At 52.2% G+C, this 14,079-nt stretch overlaps 1 long non-coding RNA gene across 1 annotated transcript in view; it reads left to right on the top strand.

Annotated features, from left to right (window-relative positions):
* LOC140425452 (uncharacterized) overlaps positions 1–4,970 on the top strand; it is a 48,039-nt gene extending 43,069 nt beyond the window's left edge. The window contains exon 4 of the long non-coding RNA XR_011947868.1: positions 2,763–4,970. This is a non-coding gene — a long non-coding RNA (uncharacterized lncRNA). The remainder of the gene's footprint in view (positions 1–2,762) is intronic.
* Positions 4,971–14,079: the final 9,109 nt, after the last annotated feature.

Raw genomic sequence — 14,079 nt, 5'->3', positions numbered from 1 at the left:
TCGAGCTGCGGGGGAACAGACACGCTTAATAAAGCCTCATCGACTTCACTCTATTCGTCTCTCGGAGTCTTTGTGCGCCACACTCATATACTGCCTCTCTGGCCTTCTGCAACTGCCTCACTGCCTTCCCCTTCGAAACCAGCCCGAACTCCACCTGGAGCTTCTACCTCTCCTTCAACAATCCCACCTCCGAATACCTCGTGTCCAACCACAGAGTCTCGTCCACCAACCTTGTCATCTCTGCTCGTTCCACCTTTTCCATATGCGCCCGGATCGATATGAACTTCCCCCTAACCACTCCCATAGCATGGCGGCCGAGACGGTATCTGTATCGTTCAGTTCCACGTACCTCCGAATGGCGACCCTCACCCACTTGCACACCCCTTATCCGTTAACGTTAACAATCCTATATCCAGCCTCCACTGCGGGTGCAGGGCAGCACCCCCCCCCCCACCCCAGTCCACTTGCAAGTCCACCAAGTGCGGCAATTGGTCTGAAACCACGATCACTGAATACCCCGAGTCAATGGCCCCCACTACCAGCGTCTTATCAACCACAAAAAAATCAATCTGAGAGTACACCCTGAGCAAATGGGAGAAGTACGAGAGCTCCTTTGCCCTCGGCCTCGAAAACCTCCACAGATAAACTACCCCCCCCTCCTCCCCCACCCCCATGTGCTCCAAGAACCCCTTCGGCTCCCTCGCCACCGTCGACACGCTCCCTGACCTTGGGCTCAATCGGTCCAAACCTGGTTCAATTACCATGTTAAAGTCCCGTCCCACAATCAACCGGTGTGAGTCCAGGTCTGAGATCTTCCCAGCACCCACCTCATAAACTCAACATTATCCCAGCATCTCCTCCAGCTTCCCACTCACCGTCATGAGCCTCCCTCCTAAATCTGCCACAATATTCCCGATATCAAATTCCACCCGTTTATCAGCACCGCCGCCCTCCCCTCCACGTCTTCATATCTAATCCCAAGTGAAAGACTTGTCCTACCCACCCTTTCCCTAGCCTATTCTGATCTCCAATCTTCAAGTGTGTTTCTTTCAAAAAGGCCACGTCCGACTTTAAGCTCCTCAAGTACGGGAACATACCGTTTGACTGGCCCATTCAGCCCTTTCACGATCCATATGACCAACCTGGTCAGGGGTTACCCCGCCCCCTCCCCTACCGATTAACCATATCCTTTCTTGGCCAGCCCTGGCCCGTGTCACGCGACCCTCCAGGCCCACCCTTGGATGCCCACAGTCACCACTACCTTTCTTGATGCGCCACAGCAACCACACCTTTGTCAGTGGCCTCCACTCCTCCCCTGAACAAAACAACAGTCCCATCCCCCTCTACTTCACTAACCACCTGGCCATCCCCCCTACCCCCCACACTACACACCCGTTAATTAGCCCGCCCAGCTAACCTTGCAGCCCCTGCCCAAGGCGCCTGAGCCACCTATTCCCCCCCCCCACCCCGATTCCCCCCCGATTCCCCCCCCTCCCCGCTTGCATACCTCTATAACACAAACAACACTGGAATAAGAAAAAAGGTGCACACTCACCCTCAAAGGTCTCCAAACATCCCGCCACAAAACCCAACAAAATATCTCAAAGGAGAGAAGTTCTCCAACAACCAACAAACAACAAGCAATAAAAAGGCAGAAAAGACAAATATCTCCTCCCTCCTCCTCCACAGTTCAATGTCCACCTTTTCCTGTCAGTCCATTGTTCCTTTAAAAACTCCACCGTCTCCTCTGCTGTCCTAAAATAATGTTCTCGGCCATTATGAGCCACCCAGAGATGAGCCAGGTACAACATCCCAAACTTCACCCCCTTCTTAAAGAGGGCAGCTTGACCCGATTCAACCTGGCTCTCCTCTTTTCCATGTCCCCGCCCAGGTCCTGGTACACCCGGAACTCATTGCCTTCCCAGGTCCCCCCCTCATTTGCCTTTCCCACCTCAATATCTTCTCCTTATCGAGGAATCTGTGGAGCCGCACCACCATCTCCCTCGACGGCTCGTTCTCCTGCGGCTTCATCGCCGTTCTGTGCGCCCAGTCGACCTCCAGGGGCCGGTCGAATGCCCCCTCCCCCATCAGTTTCTCCAGCATCTTGGCTACATACAAACCAGCGTCCACTCCCTCAATGTCTTCAGGCATCCCCACGATTCTTAGGTTTTGTCTCTAGGAGTGATTACCCAGCTTCTCCACCTTTTCCTTTAGCCGCTTTTGGGTCTCACACATCATTCCGATCTCAGCCGCCAATGAGGTACGTTGCTCTTTGTGTTGCTCCACCATCTCCTCCACTTTCTGGATTGCCTGCCCTGGGGCTCCAGCCTCTGCTCCACCTGATCGATCCCACCACCTGCGCCAGGTCATCCTGGGCTTCCCTCCTCTGCTGGCTGAACATCTCATTTCAGAAGTCCACCAGCTGCTCCATTGGGCAGGGCTGACCCTTTCCCTCCCGCTGGGTCACTGCCTGTGCAGAGTGTGCACGTTCTCCCCGTGTCTGCGTGGGTTTCCTCCAGGTGCTCCGGTTTCCTCCCATTGTCCAAAGATGTGCAGATTAGGTGGATTGGCCATGATAAATTGCCCTTCGTGTCCAAAAAGGTTATGAGGGGTTATTGGGTTACCGGGATAGGGTGGAAGTGAGGGCTTAAGTGGGTCGGTGCAGACTCGATGGGCCGAATGGCCTCCTCCTGCACTGTATGTTCTATGTGGCGCACAGATTTTTTTGCTCTAACAGTTCCCTTCTTCTCGACTCACTTCAGGTCCGTGGATCCATCCACCAGTGAAGTTTAGCTTCTCTACACCTCTTTACACCAAAACATCCGCCCAGCAAATGGGGAAAAGGGCCAAAGGATCCGCCTCGAGTGGGAGCTGCCAAATGTGCAACCACTCATTCCATTCACTTCTGGCCGCCACCAGCAGTTGGTCAAGATCAATGATGTGATAATGGAGGAGTTTCCTCTACAATTTGAATTGTAGAAGTTACTTTTTACCTGTACTGAGTTATTTAAACCTTCAGGGGACGCAGCTTGTATATGCTAGTGGAGAGGTTTGAGCTATGACTATTGAGAATTTAGGGTTAATAATAATAATAATAATAATTTTTATTATTGTCGCAAGTAGCTTACATTAACACTGAAATGAAGTTACTGTGAAAATCCCCTCGTCGCCACATTCCTGTTCGGGTACGCAGAGGGAGAATTCAGAGGGCGGGATTCTGCCGTTTCCGCGCGGCCGCTCGGCCCATCAAGGCCAGAGAATCGGCGGCCCGGCCGTGGACAGCGGCCTATAACCGGCGCCGCGCCAAACGCGCCGGCGCAATGATTCTCCGCTCCTCGGAGAATCGTTGTGCCGGCGTTGGGGCAGCAAGGCGCGGTTGCGGCGATTCTCCGGCCTGGCGCAGGGCTCAGAGAATCCCGCCCAGAATGTCCAAATTACCTAACAACACGTCTTTTCGGACTTGTGGGAGGAAACTGGAGAACCCGGAGGAAACTCACGCAGAGATGGGGAGAACATGTTTACAATGATAGCTGTAACAAAGAGATTAAACAAACAAATTATGTTAATGAGAAGGGTTTATGAGAAATGGCACATATTGTGTTACCACCGGGTTAAGGTCCTACTATTATGTGCAGTTAAGGTGTCCCATTGGAATAGCATCATTTTGTTTCCCACCCGGAGTAGCAACTTAAATCAGAATAGTAGAGTTAATAGGCAAACATAAAAGATTAGAAGTCGAGTAAAACATTACTGAAAAGATTCAAGGGAAACTGCAAAACTACGAAGAGAGCTATTTTACAGAAATAAAATTTGTTGCCTGAATAATTGAGGAAATTGTAGAAGAACTTAAAAAGGGTACAGAAAACCAACGTTAAGGTAAAACAAGAAACTAAGGAGTTTAATAATAACAGCAAGCAGATAAAGGAAACCACTTGGCGGGACGATATTTGGGATTAGGAATTCAATATGGAAATAAACCCTTCGCTATGGATCATATTGCATGTTGTTGTTATTGCTATTGTTCTTATTACTATATATCAAGCTTTACAATAATCATGTTTAAAAGATTAAAAAAGCATTTGGATTAGATGTGGAGTTGGTAATGAGGCATAGAGATCAATTATTGAATCTGTGAATCTATAATTGAACAAGCTTGAATAACTGTAACTATATATGTAATTGAATATGCTTTGAATCTAAATATGTAATTGAATAAGCTTTGAATATTGTAACAAAAGCATGGATCTCGGACTCACTCTGGGAAATTGGGTTGCCCAGACAAGTGATCCTATGTATTTACATTTATGGGACCAAAGTGGGGAATGTGGTACTGGGGACAGGTTGACAGAGGGAAAAAGACATATAGGCTGAAAGCAGGAACTACCAAATAGGGCCATGGCTGGAATCAACATTGGCTGTCTGCCAGACCACTCAAGTCAGCACAGGAACTCATTATCACTAAACGGAACTTTATGATCACCCAGTTACAGTATTTATCGCGTTAACACAAAAGACCATGCTCTGAATATGTAACTAACTTCGAGACAGAAGAGGTCAACATTGCAACAGGAAGAACGATAAACAAAGAGGCCATCAGACTCCAATGGCGGGATTGTCTGCGAACCGGCGGGGCGGGAAACTCCGGCACGATGGAGTGCCGTGAACCACTCCGCCGCCAGGCCGCCCCAAAGGTGCGGGATTCTCCGTACCTTCAGGGCCTAGGGCGGCGCCGGAGTGGTTTGCGCCGTGCTGGATGGCGCGGCAAGGACTTGGCGCCAAGCCAACCGGCGCCGTAAGGGCTTGGCGCCAAGCCAACCGGCACGGCAAGGGCTTGGCGCCAAGCCAACCGGCGCCGAAGGGCCTCTGCCGGCCTGTGCAAGTTGGCGCATGCACGGGAGTGCCAGCGTGTGCTGCCGTCATCCCAGTGAATGCGCAGGGGGGTTCATCTCCGCATCGGCCATCGCGGACTGTTACAGCGCCCGGCGCGGAGGAATAGAGTGCCCCCACGGCACAGGCCCGCCCACGGATCGAAGGGCTCTGATTCCAGCCAGGCCACTGTGGGGGCACCTCCGCGGAGCCAGGTCTTGCTGGTAAGTACCTGTTGTAATTTACGCCGGCGGGACCGGCCGTAAACGGGCGGCCACACGGCCCATCGAGGGCCGGAGAATCGCCGAGGGGGGCGCTGCCAGTGGCCGCCGACCTGCGCAGCGCGATTCCCGCCCCCGCCAAATCCCCGGCGCCAGGGAATTCGGCAGCAGGCGGGGGCGGGATTCACGCCGCCCCATGGCGATTCTCCGACCCGGCAGGAGGGTCGTAGAATCCCGCCCCATAATTGGTTGATAGCTGGTTAGACTGAGTGTTTCAGAGAATAATGGATCTTTATTCAATCACCATGGTTAAACAGGAGTAACCTCTTTATTTCTATTAATAAGTCTTGATGAGACAATAGCACTCAGGCCAGGTGAGTGTGAATGTCTCAGAACTAGCAGAATTTGGGTAAAAGACAGGGGGCGTCATTCTCCGACCCCCCGCCGGGTCGGAGAATGGCTGTTGGCCGCCGTGAATCCCGCCCCCGCACCTGCCGAGGTCTCCGGTACCGGAGATTGGGCGGAGGCGGGAATCGGGCCGCGCCGGTTGGCGGGACCCCCCGCTGGATTCTCCGGCCCGGATGGGCCGAAGTCCCGCCCAGGAATTGCCTGTCCCGCCGACGTAAATCAAACCTGGTATTTACCGGCGGGACCAGGCGGCGTGGGCGGGCTCCGGGGTCCTGGGGGGGGGGGGCGCGGGGCGATCTGACCCCGGGGTGTGCCCCCACAGTGGCCTGGCCCGCGATCGGGGCCCACCGATCCGCGGGCGGGCCTGTGCCGTGGGGGCACTCTTTCCCTTCCGCCTCCGCTACGGCCTCCACCAGGGCGGAGGCGGAAGAGACTCTCCCCACTGCGCATGCGCGGGAAATTTTCAGCGGCCGCTGACGCTCCCGCGCATGCGCCGGGAAACTGTCAGTGGCCGCTGACGCTCCCGCGCATGCGCCGCATTTCCGCGCCAGCTGGCGGGGAAACAAACGCCATTTCCGCCAGCTGGCGGGGCGGAAATCCCTCCGCCGTCGGCCAAGCCCCTCAATGTTGGGGCTCGGCCCCCAAAGATGCGGAGCATTCCGCACCTTTGGGCCGGCGCGATGCCCGTCTGATTGGCGCCGTCTTTGGCGCCAGTCGGCGGACATCGCGCCGTTGGGGGAGAATTTCGCCCATCATCAGCAACAAACCCACTGAGCATGGAGCTCAGAGAAGAAGATACCACACTGAGTGATCATAGCATGGCCAGCCTGCTTCACTAGTGCGGGTATTACCTAGATCTTAGTAGTGAGTCTGAGGCTTCTCTGTACTATATCCCCATAAATCACGATTAAGTTAATTCTTCTGAATAAAGTAGAGTTATACTAAGTTTTTTTTTAAAAATATATTTTTATTCTCCTTTTTCACATTTTCTCCCACATTTACACCCATCAAGATATGTCAATCTCCATAATAACAACGATCCCATCCGCCCACCAACCCCCAAACATCAGCCCGCATGTTTACATAAACAAATGACAAAAAGGAATCAGGGATTACCCGTAGTCACCCTTAATCTACACAGCCCCCCCTCCCTCCCACCCACCCCCCCCCAACTAATGTTCGATGTTATCCAGTTCTTGAAAGTGCATAATAAATAGTGCCCATGACTTGTAGAACCCCTCCGAGCTTCCCCTCAGTTCGAACTTCACCTTCTCAAGGGTCAAGTATTCCAACAGGTCCCCCCGCCACGCCAGGGCACTGGGTGGAGAGGCTGCTCTCCATCCCAGCATGATCCGCCTTTGGGCGGTCAACGAGGCGAAGGCTATGATATCTGCCTCCGCTCCCGTTTCCAACCCTGGCTGGTCTGACACCCCGAATATGGCCTCCTGGGGACCCAGGTCCAGTTTCACACGCACCACCTTGGAAATTACCCTAAACACCTCCTTCCAGCACTCTCCTAGCTTTGGGCAGGACCAAAACATATGAACGTGATTCGCGTCCCCCCCGTCCCGTCCCCCCGCAACGCTCACACACATCCTCTACTCCTTCAAAAAATCGGCTCATTCTCACCCTCGTGAGGTGCGCTCTATAAACCACCTTCAGCTGTATCAGCCCCAACCTCGCGCATGCGGTGGAGGCATTCACTCTCCGGAGCACCTCACACCAGACCCCCTCCTCTATAACCTCTCCCAGCTCTTCCTCCCACTTTGCTTTGATCCCTTCCAGTGGTGCCTTATCCTCTTCCAGAATAGCTCCGTACACCGCTGACACTGCCCCCTTCTCCAGTCCCCTTGTCGTCAACACCTCCTCCAGCAATGTGGAGGCCGGTTCCTCTGGGAAGCTCTGTATCTCCTTCCTGGCAAAATCCCGAACCTGCATGTACCTAAACACTTCTCCCTGTTCTCGCCCATACTTCGCTTCCAGCTCCCTCAATCCTGCAAACCGACCCCGAAGAAACAAATCTTTTAGCGTCTTAATCCCCTTCTCTTCCCATTTCCGAAAACGTCCATCCCATCTCCCTGGCTCAAATCTGTAGTTCCCCCAAATCGGCATTTCCCTTGACCTTAAACCCAACCCGAAGTGTTGGCGAAACTGCCTCCAGATATTCAATGAAGCTATTATTACCGGACTCCCTGAATATTTCCCCGGAGCTATGGGGAACGGCGCTGTTGCAAGTGCCTTCAGCTCCGACCCCCTGCATAAACTCTCCTCCATTCTGACCCACTGAGAATCCACCCCTCTGACCCAGCTCCGCACTTTCTCCATGTTCGCCGCCCAGTAGTAGTACAACAGGTTCGGGAGACCAAAACCCCCTGCCTGCCTTCCCCTCTGTAGCAGCCCTTTCTCACTCTGGCCACCTTCCCTCTCCATATGAATGAGGTAATCCTGCCCTCAATCTCCCTGAAAAAAGACTTTGACAGGAAAATCGGTAGGCATTGAAAAATAAACAGGAATCGCGGCAACACATTCATTTTAACCGCCTGTACCCGAACCGCCAGTGACAGAGGAAGGCCATCCCACCTTGCCAGATCGGCTTTCACTCTCCCCACCAAACTAGTGATGTTGTACCTGCAAAGCCTCCCCCACTCCCGGGCAACCTGCACCCCCAGATACCTAAAATGAGTCCCTGTTCTACGGAATGGCAGCCCCCCCCCCCCTGCCGAGACACCACAAAGTACTCACTCTTGTCCAGGTTCAACTTGTACCCCGAGAAAGACCCAAATACCCGCAGTAGCTCCAATATTCCTCCTATCGACGCACTCGGCTCCGACACATACAGCAGCAAGTCGTCGGCATATAAGGACACCCTATGCTCTATCCCCCCCGCACTATTCCTTTCCATGTTCCCGAACTTCTCAATGCAATGGCCAACGGCTCAATTGCAAGTGCAAACAGCAGGGGGGACATAGGACACCCCTGTCTCGTCCCACGGTGGCGAGAAAAGTATCTTGAGCTGATATTATTTGTGCGGACACTCGCCTTCGGTTCCTTATATAATAGCTTTACCCAGTTCATAAACCTTGGTCCAGTCCCAAACAGCTCCAGCACTGCCATCAGGTACCCCCATTCTACCCGATCAAACGCCTTCTCGGCGTCCAATGCCACAACTACCTCTGTTTCCTTTCCGCCGGTGCCATGACAACGTTCAAAACCCTCCGAATGTTCGAAAAGAGCTGCCTCCCTTTCACGAACCCCGTCTGATCCTCCCCTATCACCTTTGGAAGGCACTCCTCCAGCCTACCCGCCAGTACCTTCGCCAACACTTTTACATCCACATTCAGAGGTGATATGGGCCGATACGACCCACACTCCGTCGGATCCTTATCTTTTTTTAGTAACAGGGAAATCGATGCCTGCCCCAAGGTTTGCGGCAACACCCCCTTCCCTATCACCTTCTCAAACATCCCCACCATCAGGGGTGCCAACCTATCCTTAAATTTTTTATAATATTCCACCGGAAACACATCCAGCCCTGCCACCTTGCCCGACTGCATCCTCCCAATCGCACCCTTTATCTCCTGCTCCACTATTGCTCCTTCTAATGTAGCCCTGTCCCCCTCCCCTAGCCTCGGGTACTCCAACCCATCTAGAAATTCCTGCATCTCACGGTCTCCCCCGAGGGGCTCTGACTTGTACAACCTCTCATAAAACTCCTCAAAAACCTTGTTAATCAGCACTGGGGCCACCACCAACTTCCCTGCCCTATCCTTCACCTGAAGAATTTCCCTTGCCGCTGCCTCCCTCCATGTTCATAAACTGCACCCCTTGCTCGTCTCAGGTGGCGCGCCGCCTTCCTGGTGGACAGTCGGTCGAAGCTCGCATGTAGTTCCTTCCTCTTTTCCAGCTTCGCCGGGTCCCCATCCTCTGCATACCTCCTATCTACCTCCAACATCTCATCTATTACCCTCTGCCGCTCCAACCTCTCCTCTTTATCCACCCTGGCCTTAAACAAAATTACCTCACCTCTCACCACCGCCTTTAGGGCCTCCCAGACGACTGCCTTCGACACCTCACCCGTACAATTGAAACCTACATATTCCTTAATGACCTTTTCAATTTTCTCACAGAACACTTGGTTCTCCAAAAGCCCCACATCCAGTTTCCACCCCGGTCTCTGCGCTGTCCCCTTCTCCAGCACCATATCCACCCAATGTGGAGCGTGATCTGACACTGCAATTGCAGAGTATTCCGACCCCTTGACTCCAGCCAGCAAAGCCTTCCACAATAAAGTCGATCCGCGAGTATACCTTATGGACTGCTGAGAAAAATGAATACTCCCGTTCCCTTGGGTGCAGGAACCTCCAAGGGTCCACCCCTCCCATTTCCACCATTAGCCCAGCCAGCGCCTTCGCCCCCCCTGATGGGACCAGCGAGCGCGGCCGTGATCTGTCCAACCTTGGCTCCTGCACCAAGTTCCAGTCCCCCCCCCCACAATCATCTCATGCGTGTCCAAGTCGGGAATAGCCCCAAACACCTTCCTCGCGAGTAGTTATACGAAGTTAAGTGTCTTTATTATGTCTGTCCAAGGGTGTCGGTCCACACGTGCATCATCTAAAAATAACTTCCTATATCTTGTATGTTCAGGGAGTGGAATCCCTCCCTGTTAATATAGGCACTCTCTGATGCCCCGGTACCGCAGGGTGGCATGCCTGCCATCGATATGTCCTGGACCTGGGGCATCCTGGCGATGGCAGCGAATCCTGCAGCCCGGCATCTTGGTGGGCCTCATCCACGACAAAGGTATATAGTTGGATGCCTGGACATACAAAGCATCCGTCACGTCCCGGATACATCTGTGGGCTGATGACAGTGAGATGCCACACAGGTCCTCGCTCGAGCCCGGTAATGAACCGGTGGCACAGAGGTTTAGGGCTGCAGTGACCTTCATGGCCACTGAGAGTGGGTGTCCTCCTCCTCCATGGGGTGTCAAGTCCATGAGGACATGGCACAATCACTCTCTGTTGAGACATAGTCTACTGCAGCATATGCTGTCCGTCAGTTCATTGAAGGAGCAAAGACTCCTTTACACCTTGGCACATCACTGGACTCCCCTTCAGGCCCCCTGCTCAGATTGATGGGTGGCCCCCTGCATGTGTGGTGCTGCCTCCAGCCTGCGTTGGTCTTGCTGTCTTTTTCAATGCCTGCCCGCTTAGGCTGCGACAAGTACAAGGAGGGCAGCCTCCACGGGATCGACACTAGCAATCATTTTTGTATCTGTTAGAAATTGGAGAAGGAGAGAGACCAACAATCAGTTAGGTCTTCCACACGGGGCCCCTCAAATCCCCCAAGCCTCCACCACCCTTAGCATGACTGTCCTGCCTTCTCTCAGAGTGCCATTCAGTGAGCCAGTTGTGCTGGCAAACTGCACTCTGCACGCTAACTCCCTGCCAGATCTGGAACCCCTAGGCCCCAGACCTCTGCCAGCAACATTAGGGAGGCCGTGCTCAGCTATCCTCTGTTCATTCAGTCACTTACTCTTTGGCCACAAGAGGGTCCTCAATGGTGCAACCCTGCTCTTTGTAGTTTGATTGTTGGCAGCTGCTTCCATGGTGCAGACGCCAGGCACGCTGTTCAGGCATCAAAGGTTACTGTACATCCAATCCACTAATCAACTTCTCAGACAGCGCACCTGTTCCTTTGAGGAGGCTCTTGAGCGTTCAGGAACGTGAAGTGCTCTGACAGCTAACAAGGCTAATCTCTCTTTTGAAATAACCTTCAACTGTGAAGCCAGCGGCTGCTCACAATCAAAGGGGGTGAAATTGACTATCATCAGAGATGCCACAGCAGGGTTCTGCACTGGAAGGGTTTGGTAGGACAGACAGGCTACAGCTGTGGTTGCCCTATGAAGCATCTCCACAATATTTAAAGATGGTTCGAAGGCCTCACAGACGCAAAGGTCCCCCTCCCCGGCCCAGGAGGGAACCCCAACTCCCCTGATGCTGGCCCCTCCACCAATGACTGGGCAGAAGTTATATTCCTGAAGCTAAAAATTATATTTTAAAACATGAATTAAGAACTAAATTTTCACAACATAACATTGCATCCTTTATCTATTCAACCCAGTGCAAATAATTTATTGTTTCTGTTTATAAAGTTGATTCATTTTTCTTAATGTCCACTTTGTTTTAAATTTATGGCTTTCCCTTTCATAATTTATAATGTATTTTTATATAATTTTTAGTTGGCTAGAAATTACTGTGTAATCATTGCATTTCTACAGTGATCGTACGATTAATATGGACAAGGAAGACTATACACAGAATTACATAGAATGTACAGCACAGAAACAGGCCATTTGGCCCAACAGATCCATGCTGGCATTTCTGCTCAATACAAACCTCCTCCAGTCCTACTTCCCCACAAACCATTGATTAGACTGAAGTGAGAATATTAGGGATGACTTTGATGTGTAGCACATACACGGTGGTGATGAGTAGATTTACTGTTGTGACGACATAGTCCCATCACTAATTTGATGATAGAGTCTTAATTAGTCTGGCACCCTGGAGCTGTGAAGTCACAGTGCTAACTGTATATCTCACTGACCTGTCTCTGTCCCAATCTGTATATCTCACTGACCTGTCTCTGTCCCAATCTGTATATCTCACTGACCTGTCTCTGTCCCAGTCTGTATAGCTCACTGACCTGTCTCTGTCCCAGTCTGTATATCTCACTGACCTGTCTCTGTCCCAGTATTTATATCTCACTGACCTGTCTCTGTCCCAGTCTGTATATCTCACTGACCTGTCTCTGTCCCAGTCTGTATATCTTACTGACCTGTGTCTGCCCCAGTCTGTATATCTCACTGACCTGTGTCTGTCCCAGTCTGTATATCGCACTGACCTATCTCTGTCCCAGTCTGTACATAAGCATTTTATTTTTCATATTGCTCATCCTGGATCCCCAATAATGCCGGCAAATGTATGAAGCACCTGTTTTTCCATGTTCTTCGTAGGGTGGCACAGTAGCATAGTCGTTAGCACAGTTGCTTCACAGCGCCAGGGTCCCAGGTTCGATTCTCGGCTTGGGTGACTGTCTGTGTGGAGTCTGCATGTTCTCCCCGTGTCTTCGTCCGGGTGCTCCAGTTTCCTGCCACAAGTCCCGAAAGACGTGTTTGTTAGGTGGATTGGACATTCTGAATTCTGTCTCTGTGTACCCGAACAGGCGCCGGACTGTGGTGACGAGGGGATTTTCACAGTAACCTCATTGCAGTGTTAATGTAAGCTTACTTGTGACACTAATAAAGATTATTATTATTAATCCCTTCTATTCTATTGGGTAATATTGTAAATGTGTTTTCCCATCCAAATTACATCATCCTAAAACTTCTACTTTGGCCAAATCGGGACCAGTCAGCCATGCTCCGCCCCCTCTGAAATGGTGTAACTGCGTCATGGGCCGCCTGTGATTGCAACGCCGTTGGCGCATCACCGGCAGGCCCTCCTGCGATGCTCTACCCCCGATGGGCTGGGTTCCCGACCGCGCGGGCCACGTGTGGTCTCAGCACCGCCACACTTGGTCGGAAACCCAGCCTGGCGGCAGCGGACAGTATCCAGCACCGCCACACTCGGCCAGGATCCATGCCGCTGGCAGGGGGGCTTCTGCAAGAGCCAGGGGGACTGGTGGGGGGTGACCAGGGGGTGGCCTATGTGGTCGCAGATGGCTGGTCGGGTCACGCATGGCCGGCGCCATGTTGTACGGCGCAACCGCTGCGGGTCATCGCTATGCATACGCACGGCCAAGGACCCATCCATTCTTTGGCTGTTTTCAGCATTGGAGCCAGGAGTTTCACCTGGCACCGCTGCTCGCCCCTCACTGCTCCCGGAATCGGTGAGGGTTTGGCGCCACTTTGTTTTGTTGTTAAACGCCGGTGAATTCTCCGTTCAAGCTGGCACTTAGCCGCTGAAACGGAGAATCCAGCCCTCGTCTACTGGGTCTACTGGACACTTTAGGAACTTACTCAGAGTTATATCAAATGTGGGCAGCACGGCGGCGCAAGTGGTTAGCACTGCTGCCTCACCTCGCCGAGGTCCCAGGTTCGATCCCGGCTCAGGGTCACTGTTCGTGTGGAGTTTGCACATTCTCCCCGTGTCTGCGTGGGTTTCACCCCACAACCCAAAGATGTGCAGGTTAGGTGGATTGGCCATGCTAAATTGCCCCTTAATTGGAAAAAATGAATTGGGTAATCTAAATTTAAAAAATAAAATAAAAAGAGTTATATCAAATGTTTTGATAGGCCATCAGTGACACTCTCAAAACATTTCAAATCTAATCGCAGAAAGGGGAGGTCTCCATGATGCTGAAAACTGGATTGGCAACACGGCAATAAAATCAGGTACTGCCGGGTCAGCACCAGGTCTGTAATTAAAGTCACAGACTATTAGATGCCGCATGGACACAGGCAATAAAATGGGAATGGATATGCAAATAACCTCCTGTGTCTAGGACAGCGACTTTAAATTAATAATTTCCAGTCGCTGCTTCTCTGAGGATCCCATTGATAATAATCGGCACAACATCATTG

Source organism: Scyliorhinus torazame, chromosome 6, assembly GCF_047496885.1.
Source record: "Scyliorhinus torazame isolate Kashiwa2021f chromosome 6, sScyTor2.1, whole genome shotgun sequence".
Taxonomy (NCBI): domain Eukaryota; kingdom Metazoa; phylum Chordata; class Chondrichthyes; order Carcharhiniformes; family Scyliorhinidae; genus Scyliorhinus; species Scyliorhinus torazame.
Note: the sequence above shows the minus strand (reverse complement) of the source record. Positions and strands in the feature narration are given on the sequence as shown.